The 17,548-nt window shown below is 41.6% G+C and overlaps 1 non-coding gene across 1 annotated transcript; it reads left to right on the top strand.

Moving 5' to 3' along the window:
* Window positions 1–15,837: 15,837 nt before the first annotated feature.
* On the top strand, window positions 15,838–15,947 carry LOC128587043 (small nucleolar RNA SNORA18). Its single transcript, XR_008380474.1, has one exon. It is a non-coding gene; the product is annotated as a small nucleolar RNA SNORA18 (small nucleolar RNA).
* The last annotated feature ends 1,601 nt before the right edge of the window (window positions 15,948–17,548 follow it).

Here is a 17,548-nt window from a genome sequence, read left to right on the forward strand (position 1 = left end):
TTTATCGATCTCCAGTCTTGTACAGGGTACTATTAGGCTATAAGAATTTTTTTTTTTTTTTTTTTGTAGAGACAGAGTCTCACTTTATGGCCCTCGGTGGAGTGCTGTGGCCTCACACAGCTCACAGCAACCTCCAACTCCTGGGCTTAAGCGATTCTCTTGCCTCAGCCTCCCGAGTAGCTGGGATGACAGGCGCCCGCCACAACGCCCGGCTATTTTTTGGTTGCAGTTCAGCCGGGGCCGGGTTTGAACCCGTCACCCTCGGTATATGGGGCCGGCACCTTACCGACTGAGCCACAGGTGCCGCCCAGGCTATAAGAATTTTAATGGGAAACCAAAATACTAAAAAGCACCTTACAGGTTACAGTGAGCAGTGAGCACCAAGTCCAGCTGAGAAGAGGAAGCAATGAGGGGGCAAACTGATGAGGAGGGAAAATTTCCTGGAGGTAATCTAAACACACACCTCCATCAGTGATTATTCATTCTAAATCAGACATAGAACTACCCTGTTTCCCCGAAAATAAGACATCCTCCGAAAATAAGACATACTTACAGGAAAGATAAGACATCCCCTGAAAATAAGACCTAGCGCATCTTTGGGAGCACACCTTAAGGGAAACAGTATTTTAACATGTATTGGTGTTGAAATAAGTAAACTATTTAACATTTATTGGTGTTGAAACAAGTAAACAGACATGTTCTTTTACTGTTGACAGGTGTACCAACTTTCAGTAGAGAGATTATTATTTGGTAAACTGCAGTAGCATAGTAGAAAAAAAGCTATTTCCCTCAAATTCAGTAGGATAAAATTTAAATTCGGGGACTCCCATATTCAGAAAGGACTCAATTATTTTTGCCAATTATAGAAGAAAAATGTCTTTAGAGGTCAGACCCCCTCTATCCAGGGATGAGGAGTCCTCTTGTGTTTATACCCAAACTCAGGAGTTCCTTGAACTCATCTTCTTTGAGCCAAAAGGTAGAAAACCTTTAAGTACCGTAGTGCTCAGGACCGTAGTGCTCAGGACCAACCCAGATCAACATTTACTAAAATAAAATGGAAGAAAACTCAAGCCAAAAAGACTTCTTCCAAATCTGTCTGCTGTAAAGTAACCTCCTTGAGTTATTAATCACCAACCTGTACTGGTTGCTTAAAAATTAAAAACTTGGAAAGCAGTTTTCAGCAAATTAAAAAGTATTCTTCTCAAGCCAGCTTTAGGTAGATGTGTTTTCATCAACCAGTCTGGAATCCCCTCATAGTAACGCAGTGACTTGTTCACAGCTGCATACCGGGGGCACCTGATGCTCACTGGAGGACGCTGAGCACTGCCCACACCATGCCCCACCGATGGCTGCAAGTGGTGCCGGCGCGCACCAGTTACTGGGCACAAGGTGTTCAGGCCAAGGCACTTAAAAAACATTAATTCTGGGCGGCACCCATAGCTCAGTGGGTAGGGCTCTGGCCACATACACTGGGGCTGGCAGGTTCGAACCTGGCCCGGGGCCTGCTAAACAACAATGACAACTACAACAACAACAAAATAGCCAGGCATTGTGGCAGGCACCTGTAGTCCCAGCTACCTGAGAGGCTGAGGCAAGAGAATCGCTTAAGCCCAAGAGTTTGAGGTTGCTGTGAGCTGTGACACCATAGCACTCTACTGAGGGTGACATAGTGAGACTGTCTCAAAAAAAAAAAAACATTAATTCTCATGGTGACTTTTGAAAGTAGGCATTATTGCTTCTAATTTATGGAAAGGGAGATTGAAGCTCAGGAGGATTAAATGGCTTTTTCCAAGGCACATAGGTGGAAAGGAACAGAGCTGGAATTCACAGCCAGGTAGATGCCCAGGAGAGATGAAGGTTTTTAGAATTGGACACATAGGGCATGTTACACAGACTCCTTCGTTTTCACAGCAGTGTTTTAGGGTAAGAGCCAGTAACATCAATGTAACGGGTTTTTGTTTTTATTTTTATGTCAGATTAATAATTATGTCAGGTATAAATTAGTTATATATTTATTAGGTAAAGTAAATTTAATTATTAGGTAAAGTCCAAGTTTTGGTTGAGCCCTTTACCCAGGGGGTGTGCTGTGTACCTCACATTGTGCACATCCGGTGAGAGCTCACCAATCCTCTTCCCTCCTCCCCTATTTGAATTTAATTGTGTTTTTCTCTGATGTGGGTGTGTGGTTGTTCATCTACTAGTTTCATATTAGTACTGAGTAGATTGGAGAGTTGCTTTTCCTGTCTTGTGATACTTTACTAAAAAGAATGTTTTTCAACTCCATCCAGGTTAATACAAAAGATGTAAAGTCTCCCTCTTTTGTGCTGAGTAGTATTCCACGGTAGACATAACATTTAAAGGAGGAGAGACAGGTGCAGACAGGGTAAGTCCAGTTCTCAGGGTCGTCCCAGTAGGAGCCTGTTTCAGACCTGGATATGTGGCTCAGAGCCTGTGCTCTTAGCTGTCTTGTTGGGCTACAAGCAAAGGCCTCAGTGCCTTTCTATGGACTCTACACGTGTGTCTATGTGAGGCTATGAAGAGGGATGGAAGAACACATCCGTCCTTTAGGTCACACATCATTTCTATCTCATCTAGAGGAAAAGGGAAATTACGCCTATTGGCTGTTGGCTCTGACTTACGGGAGTTGTCCAATACAGGGGGCCAAGGGAAACGGTCTTCTGAAAGGGCCACCCCATGCCTGCAGCTAAGTGTGTCTGCTTTGTCATCAGTGACATGGGGAGCAACATGAAAAGAGAGCAGGCAACTTATTTTTTGGTTTTGGAAAAAAAAACCTACCTTCTCAGTCTTTGGCCCAATTGTAAGACATTAAACCACCCATGTTTTTAGGGTTTTCCTGGCACTCCAGCACCTGTCCCCACCCCGATCCCAGTTGATACTTCTACAAAGGGAAAAGTCAGAGATCTTGTTACTGCCCCATCCTTGACCCCCGGGAGGACTCCCTGCCAGCCAGGGGGTCCCCATGCTCTTCCCATAGCCACAGTGCTCACTACCCACATCATAGGGATGATCACAGGGGTCCCAGCAGGACAGACTGACTCAATCCCAGTCCCATTCACTGCTCAATGGGCAGTCTTCAGTCAGCGCCAAAACATGGGGGCGGGGATCTTGTTTCACTTCTCTTGTTCTCACTCAGCTCTACCCCTCTCAAGGCCAAATTGAACAAACATCATCCTTTTCCTACCCAAATCCTTCACTTTAATGTGATCACCTCAGCCTATAGTTATTTTTCTAGATAACATGCCCTTGAGAACTGAAGTCAAAATGCTCGTGGGGCACCAGGAGCCCTCACTCATACCCCAGCATCCTGGCCATCTCTTGCTCTGCGGGGCCTCTCAGAAGTCTCTTGTCTCCACAGCACTGACAAGGGTGACCCTGATGGGTTAAAGAGAAACGAGGGAAGTACAACCATGGCAACCTACTGAGCCTCTACCATGTAACAGACACTGTACTGGCTCCTTCTATTCACTCGGTCTTACTGAAATGACTACTCCAGAAATGACCTGTTATTACCGCCACTTTAGAAATGAAGAAACTGAGACTGGGAGAAGTAAAGTCACGTTCTGAGATCACAAAATCATTTCACTGGGAAGCCCAGGTGTTCTTGGCAACAGCACATCAGCCTGATTTAGTGGCCACATAACATTGAATAGTTCAAGGATGTGCTTTCAAAATACACTGGATGGCCAGGCACGGTGGCTCACGGCTGTAACCCCAGCACTCTGGGAGGCCAAGGTGGGAGGATCCCTTGAGCTCAGGAGTGAGCAAGAGAGAGACCGCGTCTCTACTAAAATAGAAAAATTAACTGGGCATTGTGGTGGGTTCCTATAGTCCCAGCTACTCAGGAAATTGAGGCAAGAGGATCACTTGAGCCCAGGAGTTTGAGGTTGCCACAGCACTTGGCAGGGTGACAGGTTGAGACCCTATTTCCAAAAAAAATAGAAAAAAAACAAAATAACCTGATCAGGCTGGGCCCCACTCTCCCACTGGATGTGTGCTGGGAGCAGAGAACGAAGGGAGTAGAACTGATCACCTCTCCCTGCTTGAACAGCCTGGGTATGAATGTGTGGAGGGGTCACCTATAGCTCCTTCCACCACTCCAAGGACAGACCTCCTTTGGGGTTCTGGGAAAAGAACAATTGCCTTCTAGTAAAGTGAGAAAGGGAGTAAAAGTGAGATGTGTTTTTGAAATCTTGGTGTTTTGCAAACCAACCAGAGTGTAGAAGGAAAAAGAACCTGGGTGGGAATGGTGAGGAAACACACAGGAGCTAGGGATGGGATCAGGAGGATTGAAGCAGCTGAGACTACGGCCAGCACTGAACTGCGGAAACAGCTTTATTCTATAATGTCTAAACAAGGTCACTTAACAAAATTGCTTACCAGAAGGGAATTAGGCGAAGGAATATTTTTATATGTACAAGGTTTTTACCAGATAGAAAAAAGGGGAAGTTACTGAATAAGCAAAAAGAAACTTTATCAAAAGCAATTTTCTTTTTTGACATGATTCTAGCACGTGGGTTAAAGATTAACTTTAGGGAGGAAAAACTATGTTCTTTCCAGCAAAAGATAAAAGGGAAAGTATGCAGGGACTATGTGACTTTTGGCAGAAAAGAAAAGAATGTTGCTCTAGGAGACGCAGCTGGGAATGGTGGGCAGGCCTTGTTGCCTCACAGCCCATATTCCACATCAATGGAATTCCTTTTTTTTTGAGACAGAGTCTCAAGCTGTCATGAGCAACCTCCAACTCTTGGGCTTAAGTGATACTCTTGCCTCAGCCTCCAGAGTAGGTGGGACTACAGGAGCCTACCACAACGCCCTGCTATTTTTTTTTTTTTGGTTGCCAATGCTGTTTTAGCTGGCTGGGGCCGGGTTCAAACCTGCCACCCTTGGTATGTGGGACCAGCACCCTACCCACTAAGCCACTGGTGCTGCCTGGAATTCTTACTCCCAGGTTTTCTACTGAAACTTGACTGAGACTGAAATTAAATCAGGCTATTTTCAAAAAGATTCTTGGAGGCTGGCACTGTGGCTCAGCCTATAATCCAAGATGGGAGGATCACTTGAGGTCAGGATTTTAAGACTCCCTCTGAGCAAGAGGGAGACCCCATCTCTATAAACACTAAAAAAATATTAGCCAGATATGGTGACATTCATCTGTAGTCCTTGCTACTCAGGAGGCTGAGGCAGAAGGATCACCTGACCAGAAGTTTGAGGTTGCTGTGAGCTGTGGAGATTCCACTGCACTCCTGCCTGGGCTGCCTGGCAACACCACCAACAAAAAGATTCCCAAGAGAACCAAATTTTAACATAACTTGACTTAATAGAATACTAACAACTTTCCTGGAGCAGTTTACTTTGAGTATAATACCTACAGAGGTTATTATAGACTTTAGATATTAATACGATGCCCCATATAAATTATTAAAATTGTAAACTTTTGAAGAGGTGCTTTAAAGAGAGCTTAAAGAAGTGTATATTTTTGCTGGGCACTGTGGCTCACACCTGTAATCCTTACACTCTGGGAGGCCAAGGCAGGATGATCCCTTGAGCCTAAGAGTTCAAGACCAATCTGAACAAGAGCAAGACCTGTCTCTACCAAAAAAAAAATAGGAAAAATTTTTCCATAGTCCCAGCTACTTGGGAGGCTGAGGAAGGAGGATCACTTGAGCCCAGGAGTTTGAGGTTGCTGTAAGCTGGGCTGAGCCTATGGCACTCCAGCCTAGGTGACAGAGCAAGAAAGTCCATCTCAAAAAAGAAAGTAAGTTGGGTACAAATGCATTGTTTGCTCATCTTGATACTACAATAGCAGCACACCCAGTCCTCCTGGTCTCCAGGAATTAGGAAGATGTGTTAATTCCTGGAGGCCACCTGGAAACTGAACCTCAGGAGCCTGAGAAATAAATTGCTATTTGATTTTCTGGTATTTATTCTACCAAAAAGTAAACTTTCTTTTATTTTTTTTGGGGGGGGCAGGATTCATTGAGAGTACAAGAAACCAGGTTACACTGGTTGCATTTGTTAGGTAAAGTTCCTCTTACAATCGTGTCTTGCCCCCCAAAAGGTGTGGCACACACCAAGGCCCCACCCCCTCCCTCCTTCCCTCTCTATGCTCTTCCTTTCCCCACCCCTCCCTCCTTCTTTCGCTCTCTGCTCTCCCCTTCCCCCAACCCCACCATGTCCTTAATTGTCCTCATATCAAAATTGAGTACATAAGATTCATACTTCTCCATTCTTGTAATGCTTTACTAAGAATAATATGTTTCACTTCCATCCAATACAAAGAATGTAAAGTCTCCATTTTTTAAATGGCTTAATAGTATTCCATGGTATACATATATCACAGCTTGTTAATCCATTTCTGGGTTGGTGGGCACTTAGACTGCTTCCACATTTTGGCGATTATAAATTGAGCTGCAATAAACAGTCTAGTGCAAGTGTTCTTATGATAAAAGGATTTTTTTCCTTTCGGGTAGATGCCCTGTAATGGGATTGCAGGATCAAATGGGAGGTCTAGCTTGAGTTCCTTGAGGTTTTTCCATTCTTCCTTCCAAAAAGGTTGTATTAGTTTGCAGTCCCACTAGCAATGTAAGTTTTCCCTTCTCTCCACATCCATGCCAGCATCTGCAGTTTTGAGACTTTGTGATGTGGGCCATTCTCATTGGGGTTAGATGGTATCTCAGGGTGGTTTTGATTTGCATTTCTCTAATAATTAGGGATGATGAGCATTCTTTCATATGTTTGTTAGCCATTCGTCTGTCTTCTTTAGAGAAGGTTCTATTCATGTCTCTTGCCCATTGATTGATATACGGAATTGTTGGCTTTTTTCATATGAATTAATTTGAGTTCTCAATAGATCCTAGTTATCAAGCTTTTGTCTGATTCAAAATATGCAAACATCCTTTCCCATTGTGTAGGTTGTCTATTTCCTTTGGTTGTTGTCTCCTTAGCTGTACAGAAGCTTTTCCGTTTAATTAAGTCCAATTTGTTTATTTTTGTTGTTGTTGCAATTGCCACAGCAGTTTTCTTCATAAAGTCTTTCCCCAGGCCAATATCTTCCAGTGTTTTTCCTAGCTTTCTTTGAGGATTTTTATTGTTTCATGCCTTGAATTTAAGTCCTTTATCCATCTTGAATCAATTTTTGTGAGTAGAGAAAGGTGTGGGTCCAGTTTCAGCCTTTTACATGTGGATATCCAGTTCTCCCAGCACCAGCCTTTTACATGTGGATATCCAGTTAAATCCACATGTATCTGAAAATAAGATTGCAACTCCTCTTTTCTTCTGATTTCCGTTTGCTTGAAAAAATATCTTCCAACCCTTAACTCGGAGTTTTAATTTGTCTTTTGAATCTAGGTGTGTTTCCTGCAGACAGCAAATAGATGGCTTGTTTTTTTTATTCAGTCAGCTAATCTGTGCCTCGTTAGTGGGGAATTCAAGCCATTAACACTTATTGAGATAATTGGTAAGTATGGTAGTGTTCTACTGATCTTATTTTGTGAGAGTCCATTGCTTAGTTTTATCTTTTGCATCAGTGTGGAAGTTAGGTTCTGTCCTTTAATTTCTGAGTTCTTACTTTGCTTTTGATCCATTGTGATGGTCAGTGTGTAGAACAGGTTTATTTCCTGTAGAACTGGTCTTGTTATGTCAAATTTCCTCAGTGTTTGTATATCAGTAAATGAGTTGATTTCTACATCAATTTTAAAGCTTAGCTTAGCAGGATATAGAACTCTGGGCTGGAAATTGTTCTGTTTAAGTAGATTAAAGTTAGATGACCATTGTCTTCTTGTGTGGAAAATTTCATTGAGAAGTGTGTAGTCACCTTGATGGATTTGCCCCTGTAGATCAACTGGCACTTACTCCCGGCAGCTTGAAGAATCTTTTCTTTTGTCTTTACTTTGGACAGGATCTTCACAATGTGTCTTGGAGAAGCTCCATTAGAGTTGAAGTGACCTGGGGTCTGATATCCCTCTAAAAGGAGTGTGTCAGAATCTTTGGTGATATTTGGGAAATTTTCATTTATAATATTCTCTAGTATGGCTTCCATTCCCCTGGGGCATTCTTTTTCCCCTTCTGGGATACCTATGATTCATATGTTTGAACACTTCATAAAGTCCCATAATTCTGTCAGTGAATGTTCTGATTTCTCTGTCTTCTTTTCTACCTCCTTAACTATCTGAGTTATCTCAAGAGGTTTGTCCTCTACCTCTGAGATTCTTTCTTCTGCATTGTCTAATCTGTTGTTGATACTTTCTATTGCATCTTTAAGTTCCCTAATTGACTGCTTCAGTTCCTTCAGCTCTGCTATATCCTCTCTATATTCTTCATATCGTTCATGTCTTATTTGGTTCTGTTTTTGGATTTCCTTTTTTTTCTACTTTATCAGCAGTTTCCTTCATTGTTTCCATCATTTCCTTCATTGTTTTCATCATCTGTATTCTAAATTCCCTTTCTGTCATTTCTAACATTTCTTTATAGGTGGAATCCTCTGCAGTAGTTAGAGGATCTTCTCACAGTCCCTTGGCAGGGGCAGGAGGTCCTCTGGACTGGTTTTTCTTTTTTTTTTTTTTTTTTTTGTAGAGACAGAGTCTCACTTTATGGCCCTCTGTAGAGTACCGTGGCCTCACACAGCTCACAGCAACCTCCAACTCCTGGGCTTAAGCGATTCTCTTGCCTCAGCCTCCCGAGCAGCTGGGACTACAGGCGCCCGCCACAACACCCGGCTATTTTTTGGTTGCAGTTTGGCAGGGACTGGGTTTGAACCCACCACCCTCGGTATATGGGGCCGGCGCCTTACCAACTGAGCCACAGGTGCCGCCCTCTGGACTGGTTTTTCATATTGCCAGGACTTTTCTGCTGATTCTTTCTCTTAAGTGATTTCTTTTATCTGTTTTCTTGCCCTAATTTTCCTTTCACTTACTCTTGCTCTTTAAGTTTCCATGCCTCTGGATCAGGGTTTCAATGAGTCCTTTTGGTACAGGACCAGAAGGATGAGAAGGTTAAAGAGCAAGAAGGGAAAAAAGAAAGATAAAAGGAAAAGAAAAGAAAAGAAAAAAGAGAAAGGAGAGGAGGTGGGTAAGAGAGAATACTGACAAAAAGAAGAGGAGCACAGAAAGAGGAGACAGAGCAATTTAGGTGTACAGTAGGGTGCTTTGACCCAACCTTAAAAATCTCCACCTCTGGGGGTGCTGGGTTGGGTTGTTCCCTTGAGGTCAGCAGCTCTTCACTAGCCTGTTCAGACACAGTACCCCACCTCCACCAAGTAAAGAAGAAAGACAAAAATGCTATAACTCAAACCAAAACAAGCAAACAGAAAACTTCATGGGATAAAATTTAGGGAAAAACCAAATAATAGGGGTAGAAACAGTAGCAAAAATGAAGTTCTAATTGTTGAAAAAGGCAAAAATTGAAAATTATATTTAAACTAGAAAAATGAAGAAAGAAAAGAAAACTCTATAGGGAAAATGATGAAATTAAAAAACAAAACAACAACAGCAGCCAAACAAACAAACAAACAAAACCCCAAAAACAAAGCAGTATATATATATATTTTTTGTTTGTTTGTTTGTTTGTTTTTTGTAGAGACAGAGTCTCACTTTACCACCCTCGGTAGAGTGCCATGACATCACAGGACTCACAGCCACCTCCAGCTCTTGCAGGACTCACAGCAACCTCCAGCTCTTGGGCTTACGGCAATTCTCCTGCCTCAGCCTTCTAAGCAGCTGGGACTACAGGCGCCAGTATACATATCTTACTGAATATTGTCTGGGCAACAGGTGCTCTTATGGAGTATGAGATGTTAATCACAATGTTGATAGGCCTGTATGAGATGGAGGCCTCTGCTGATTTCTGAAACCCTGCAGGGTGGAGAGCCTAAAGTGGAGAACCTAAATCTCTCCTCAGCCCACATAAAAGGCACTTTAAACTGCTAAACTTGGCTAAGCAGCTTTCCCAGGACAGTGCTTATTGCTGGGATCACTTCTAAAGTGGCTATCCACTTAACCAGTGTGCCAAAACCGGTCTCACTTATGCTCCTGATGGCTAAGCATAATTTGAACCTGCCACCCTCAGCATATCAGGTGGGTGCATATCTCAGTCCCCACCTTTAGGCTGCTCAGTCACTAGATTACTAGCTCCTGCCTGATCTTTGATCCGCAACCCTGAGGGTGGAACTTGCAGGGGGCGGGGGGTGGGGGGGTGGGTGGGAGACTTCTTCCACAGTGGCTCCATGTGGCCCACAGCTAAACACTATTAGCTCCGTCTGCCTCCGTGGCTCAGTCTGGGGCCCTAGACAATGCTTAAAGTCCTCTGCACTCTTGCCCAAGTTATCCCAAGGTACTTCAACTGAGTGCCAAGTCCAAAAAAAACCAACGCAGCTCACAGGTAAAGCCTTTCCAGTTTGTAATCTCACTGCTGCTGTACTTATAGCTGCCGGTGGGATTAGACCAAAGGAACACACACAACCACTTGCCAGTTTTCCACTGCTTTTGTCCTCCTCCTGGGGTCCAGAAGTCTCTCGCTGACTCCCTGTGTCCTCAAAGGGATGTTTATGGGAAGATCCCACCAGCCAGAGATGCCTGAAGGCTTGTCTCGCCAGACTCACCGTGCCCAGTTGCAAGGAAGCTGTTACTTGGCCTCCATCTTGCTCCTCCTCCAAAAAGTGAACTTTCTAGAGTGCTAGAGAATCTGTGTGCTGGGAAAGAGATATGCAGATCATTTGGACAGACCAAGCAGCCTCTGTTCTAGTCATAAAGCATGTGAAGCTGGGGTGCTTACTGATCAATATGATAGTGGAATTTCATTCTTCAGTAGCTCCTTGGTCTTGGGAATTCAAAGAATGAACCCACAGACCATAGATCAGTGGTAAGATAGGACTTTTATTAGAAGTTAGAAAGAAATACAGAAGAAGTAAAAAGCACCAGAGCTTCTGGAAGGGGGAAAGAACTGAAGAACTCTCTCAGGACTCTCCACATGGGCTCTTTTATCTAGGCGTCTTAAGTCCAGAGCATTACACAGGGCTGGCAGTTGGTAGGTGGAAATGAGTGCATTAACAAATGAATGAATGTAGAGCCTCCTCCACTAGGCCGAGGTTATCAGGTCTTTTACAGTCTTTGTCCTTGAGAAGGGATTAGGGTGTATGCTCCTACCCAAGGTGGAACCACCCAAAAAACCATCACAGGCTGCTTTGTTCATGATCTTATCAGAGTCTAGACGGTGTATCCCAAAGAAAGCAGTCGCTTGTGCCTGGAAATGGGGGTCTGACCTCTGAGCTCACCTGGGCCTAGAGAATGGGGGGCTTCCTGCCTGGCCCTGAGTGGTGGAACCCTGTATCAATTCTACCTTTATGTTACAAAGAGGTCACTAGATAGTTTCTTTCTCTGATTCCATTTAACCTGTTTAAAGCTTGCATATTCTAGTTTGGGGGGCCTTATTTTCACTGACACCATGCAGATACTCTTTGACAAAACTTGGGTTCATTCACAGAGCAGAGGATATTTTTTTTGAGACAGAGTCTCACTATGTCACCCTCGGTAGAGTGCTGTGGTGTCACAGCTCACAGCAACCTCAAACTCTTGGGCTTAAGTGATTCTCTTGCCTCAGCCTCCCAAGTAGCGGGTCTACAGGAGCCGGCCACAATGCCCAGCTAAGAGCAGAGGATTTTGACATCCCCTAGCTCCGAGCTTTGTGCTTGGCTGACATCACTCAGTAAAGGAAGGAGGACATGGGTGGTGCCTGTGGCCCAGTGGGTAGTGCACCCACCTCATATGCTGAGGATGGCAGGTTCAAACCCAGCCCCAGGCCCAGCCAAACTGTAACAAAAAAATATCCGGGTGTTGTGGTGGGTGCCTGTAGTCCCAGGTACTCGGGAGGCTGAGGCAAGAGAATTGCCTAAGCCCGAAAGTTGGAGGTTGCTATGAGCTGTGATGCCATGGCACTCTGAGACTCTGTCTCCAAAAAAAAAAAAAAAAAGAAAGAAAAGAAGACAATACTGCCATTGTCATCGCTGACAACAATCACAAAATTCAGATTCTTCGAAGCTGGGTATTCTTCTTAATTCCATTTCCTGTTACTCCATTTGAAAGTTGCATTTCAATACATTTCTGATCCCAAAATGCAGGATTGAAAATAATTATTTTTGCTGTAGTTGGTTCCATATTGAAATACTTTAATATTGAGTTGAATAAAGTTAACATTGTGTCAATACAGACAACTGCATGTTATCTCTAAATTGTGCATCTGCAGACACAGAAGAGAAGAGGCATAGTCCCTGCTCATTGAGGGCGTCACATGGCCACTGTCTTTATACACATTGTCTGCAATGGTGTCAGTAATTCTTGGAGGTAAGAATTAATTATTCTCACTTCACACATGAGGAAACTGAATTTTATTGAGATTAATTTGGAAAATGATGGATTCTATTCGCTATGTCCTATTGTACCTCTCACTCTATGTTGTCCTGTGATACATTATAAAAGCTAGTATTTATTACATACTTCTATGCACAAAGCATTCTAAGTATTTATAATGTATCACATTAATTTTTAATACTTGCACCACCTATATGACATGAGTACAGTTTTAACCCCCATTTTACAGATAAATGAGCTGAGGCACAAAAGACAATGAATATTTTTCCTCAAGTTCACTAAGTTGTTAAGTAGCAATGGCAGGATTCAAGCTCACCTGTCTGCCTTACTCCTAACCACATGTGATGTTTCCTATTTATGCTCTGAACTTTCCATCTTACCTGCTTTGAGTATTTGTTTCTCATCATTAGATTTTAAGATTATATAGGACTTCTTCTGCTGAAGACCCAAAGGCCAGGTAGTATCCTTGATGTACCACTGTACACTGTGCAAGTGTTTCCCATCCTCTCAACCCAATTCTGTGTCCCTAAGTGGGGATATTTGTATTATTTGCCCATTTTAAGAAATATTATTTAATCACGTAATAGAATTAGCCATAGATGAGCCTACGCTTATTGCTCTTAACTAGATTGAATTGCAGCTTTTAATTCTGTTATGACTGTTAATTAGATATATGGGATATTAATCATTGATTTTATTTATTCAACATGCATCAGGAAGCAGTGTACTGTATGTTAGACGCTGTGTTAGATGCTTGGGTTCTTGGCACATGAAATAGGCTGTAGCCCTTACGCTTGGAGAACTCAGCTCAGTGTGTAGAAAGACAGTGAATGCGTTCATTATAATAGGTTAGAGGGCTGGAGAAGTAACAATAATGGACTTGTAGCTCCACTTTATAGTTGATATAATTATATGGATGGACTTTTTTGTTTTTGTTTTTTTGTTGTTGTTGTTTATTTGTTTTTTGTTTTCTTGAGACAAGGTCTGTCAGGCTGGAGTGCTGTGGCATAATCATAGCTCACTGCAATCTGAACTCCTAGGCTCACATGATCCTTCCTCCTTTTTGATGCATGTAGTAACATAATTAATCTCAAAAGCATTATGTAAAATTAAAAATTAAACTTCAAAATAGAACTATGATGTGATTTAATGTATAGGAAATTTTAGAAGTAAAAGGAAACCTAGGAAATATTCTATATTAGGACTTTGGTGATCACTATACACATATTTTTCCATATGCAATTCATTGTGCACTTAATGTTGGTGAATTTTATCTTATGTATATTATAGCTACTAAAACTGATTTTTAAAATCATGCATAATTGCCCCATCTGGGAAGAAATCCTTCAAATGCTCCCTTTTAGCTCTTAATTTGTATCTGGGATCCGTGGTAAACATCTAGCTCTGAACAAACTGCTTGATGAAGCCTTTTCTTCATCAACAAAAATAGAATGCTTCCCACTGTACCTTAGACAAAAAGCAAATGGCTTCTGACTGCCAACGGTCCAGGTCTGCCAGGAGAGAGCACTTGCATTGGATCGAGACCATACTCAGAAGCCCATCTTGTCTTCCACTCTCAGAATTTTATAAGAGACTCAGTACATCCTTATAAAGTGGGCTTTGCCCAACTGTAGGCTAGTATCAGTGTTTTAAGCACATTCAAGGTAGGCTGGGCTAAGCTGTGATGTTTGGTGGGTTGGGTATATTAAATGCATTTCAACTTATTTTGGATTTATTGGGATGTAGCCCTCATGATAAGTCAAGGATCTGTACTCCAAACTTAGTGATTAGTTTTCATCTCCACAAAATGAAACTATAAGACATATGGTTCTGCATTTTTCATATAGATCCTATAGACATTTATTCTAATTTTTAAATGTGCCAATTTTATATTTGGTTTCCTCAGTCCTTTTATGTATTCATAGGTGTGTGAATTGTAGTTTATCTGTGGTTATAATGTTTTGTCAATGGTGGGTAGAGCTTTTAATTTAGCTTTAAAAAATAACCTTATACAATGCCTGCGGACATTTACTGCAAGAGTTCTTTTACTCGATTCTTTTTCTCGTTTGCCCTGTGGGGTATATTTATTGACTAGACATTAAGCATATTGTGAGGAATGGAAAGCTGCAAGATAGAATATGCCCTTCACTTGTGTGGGTGCATGGAAACCAGTCCTCTCTCTAAAGCTTAAGGAATTCAAGTGGAAAATACTTATAAATCTAAAGGTTAGAATCACAAACTGCAGTTTGAATTGAAATGGCTGAAAGATTGTTTCAAGATAAGACTCTTGCTGAGAGAAGTTAATGAAAGTTAATCCTGGTAAGTCTCTTATAATTATGATTTCAAACAAACACTTTAAATTATGCTATAGCAGGGAATAATAAGAAAAAATAAAGAAAAAGGGTATGAAGATTGCTGAGGCACAGAACCCAGAACCACACCAGAACCGCATCCAGTGGTGGAGGTGAAACTAAGGTAGCAGCTGAAACCAGAAATCAGAAAAGAATGAACTCAGAAACAAAGGAGAAAAAGACTTTTTCTGCAATTAAAATGGGCTAAAGGCAATAGGTAAGGTTAGAGCTGAAGAATATAAATGTACAGGAGGTCCTGAAACACCCATTGTTGCCGTTGCTGTTGGTCTGGGTCTTGACCTTGGCCTGGGAATCACTATTGGTTGAGAAGTAATAGACAAGCTGATTTTAAATTTCAGGGGGAAAAAGAAGCAGCAAGAATATCTAGAGATGTCCTGACCACACGTGCAATGAGGGAGCACTATGGACAGACAGAAAGTAGCCTTGGGGTGTGAGGAGACACAGGTGTCACTGACACAGAGCAGAACTCAAAGACACAGACACAGTGCACCATGGTGCCTACTAGTCTAGTGTGTAACAAAGATGGCTGCTGTGGTTTGAGTGTGTTCCCCAAGTTCAGTGTGTTGGAAACTTAATCCCCAACATAGTAGTATTGAAAGATGAGTCCTTTAGTGGGTGACTGGATCATGAGGGCTCTGCCTTCATGACTGGATTCCCTCATTCATGGATTAGGGGGTTAATGTATTATCATGGAAGAGGGGCTGGTGACTTTGTCAGGAGAGGAAGAGAGCCCTCAGCCCACCACATGGTGCCCTGGGCCGCCTCAGCCTCCACAGAGAGTCCCTGTACCAACAAGGCTTGCACCAGATTCCACCCCTCAATCTTGGACTTCCCAGTCTCTAGAACTGTAAGAAATAAATTCCTTTTCTTTATAATTACCCAATTTTACTTATTCTGTTATAAGCAATAGAAAACAAATGAAGACAATGGCATTTCAAAGTAGAGAAAATATGACTTAGTCAAAAGTTTAGAGCAACTGAAGAGTTATTGAAGACAGAAATTATTGAATCCTCTCTCAGAATACATCAAAAAATATTTCAGATGGATCAAAGTTTACACATAAAAATAAAACTACAAAAGTACAAAAAGAAGCATAGCCACACATCATTGGAAATGCTTCATAGAGTAACTCCGTGGTTTTGTTTTACTCTTAGGACTATTTGTTAGATCTATGGGAAGGAACTACAAGATGGTCACTAAAAGTATGAAAGACCTAATAAATTGCTTCTACCGTAGTCATTGGCGTGTCACGCTGATCTGCATTCTTCTTGTGTGTGATGGCTTTAGGAACTAATTTGATTTGTGTCATTCATTTTTCGACAGAAATGAGAACCAGGTAAATCCATGTACTCTGAAAATGACTCTCAAGTAACTTGCTTGAAGAAATTAGATCCCAAAGATTCTTAGTGGAAAATTTGTTTTTTCATCAGTTTATGCACATGGAGATAAAAGTGGAGATAAAAGAAGCCAAAATAAAAGAACTGTGACAAGTAAGTTTTGGGGTGATAAGACAAGGTTTATCTTGAAGATAAATCTTCAAAGATTCTAGTGTTTGAGAAAGTCAGGTTACTTGACGAACAGTGAAAGGAATCACATATGAAATTCCTTAAACAAAACTTGATTAACTTTAAATTTTAAAGAAGTATGGGAAGAAGCCATGTGAGAATTTTTAAATACATCAGATTGAACAGAACTTATTTTTAACACAAAACCCAGGCAGAAAAAGTGTTATAAAAAATCGACAAAGTCAACTCCATAAACAATTTTTTAAAAATTCTGCTAGGTCAAAACCAGTAACATTTCAATGGAATGTTGCTGTAAAAACTCAATAAAAAGAAAAAAAAATGGTTAGACAAATGGGCAACAAATATATGAAAAAATGTTCAACATCTCTAACCATCAGGAAAATGCAAATTAAAACCACATTACCCCTGTTAAAAAATGCCATTGTTAAAAAATCCAAAAACAATAGATGCTGGTGTGGATACAGAGAGAAAGCAAAACTCATCCACTATTGGTAGGACTGCAAATTAGTATAACCTCTATGGAGATTCCTCAGAGAACTAAAAGAACTAAAAGTAGATCTACCATTTGATCCAGCAATCCCACTACTGGTATCTACCTAAAGGAAAAGAAGTCATTTTATCAAAAGGACACCTACACTCAAATGTTTATCACAGCACAATTCACAATTGCAAATATGTAGAGGCAATCTAAATGCCCATCAATTCATGAGTGAGTACAGAAAATGTGAGATATATGTGTGTGTATACACACATACATATAGTCAGACAATTAAGTTCATCCTAAAAAAAAGTGCTGCATACCTCAATCCTGAATGTCACTATGGTCACCTGAGAAATACTCCCCTTGGGAAGCTAGATACTGATGCCAGCAACGAGCCCACCCTTCAAAGCAATTTTAGAACTCTTTTTCTGGAATGGCCATTAGAGCTATTGTCATACAAGATCTAATAATTAAGTTCCTGAACTCATCCTAGATAGGTGTTACATACCTCACTGATGAATATCACTACGGTCACCAGATGGCCAAAGGGAGTACTTTGAAGGTGATCTTCTTAAAATTAAAAAGTATACATCTTTTGGGCTGGGAGCAATGGCTCATGTCTGCAATCCTACCACTCTGGGAGGCTGAGGTAGATGGATTGTTTGAACTCAGGAGTTTGAGACCAGCCTGATCAAGAGCAAGACCTTGTCTGTGAAACTAGCTGGGTGTTGTGGCAGGTGCCTGTAGTCCCAGCTCCTGGGGAAGCTAAGGCAAGAGGATGGCTTGAGC

Source organism: Nycticebus coucang, chromosome 5 (assembly GCF_027406575.1).
Source record: "Nycticebus coucang isolate mNycCou1 chromosome 5, mNycCou1.pri, whole genome shotgun sequence".
Taxonomy (NCBI): domain Eukaryota; kingdom Metazoa; phylum Chordata; class Mammalia; order Primates; family Lorisidae; genus Nycticebus; species Nycticebus coucang.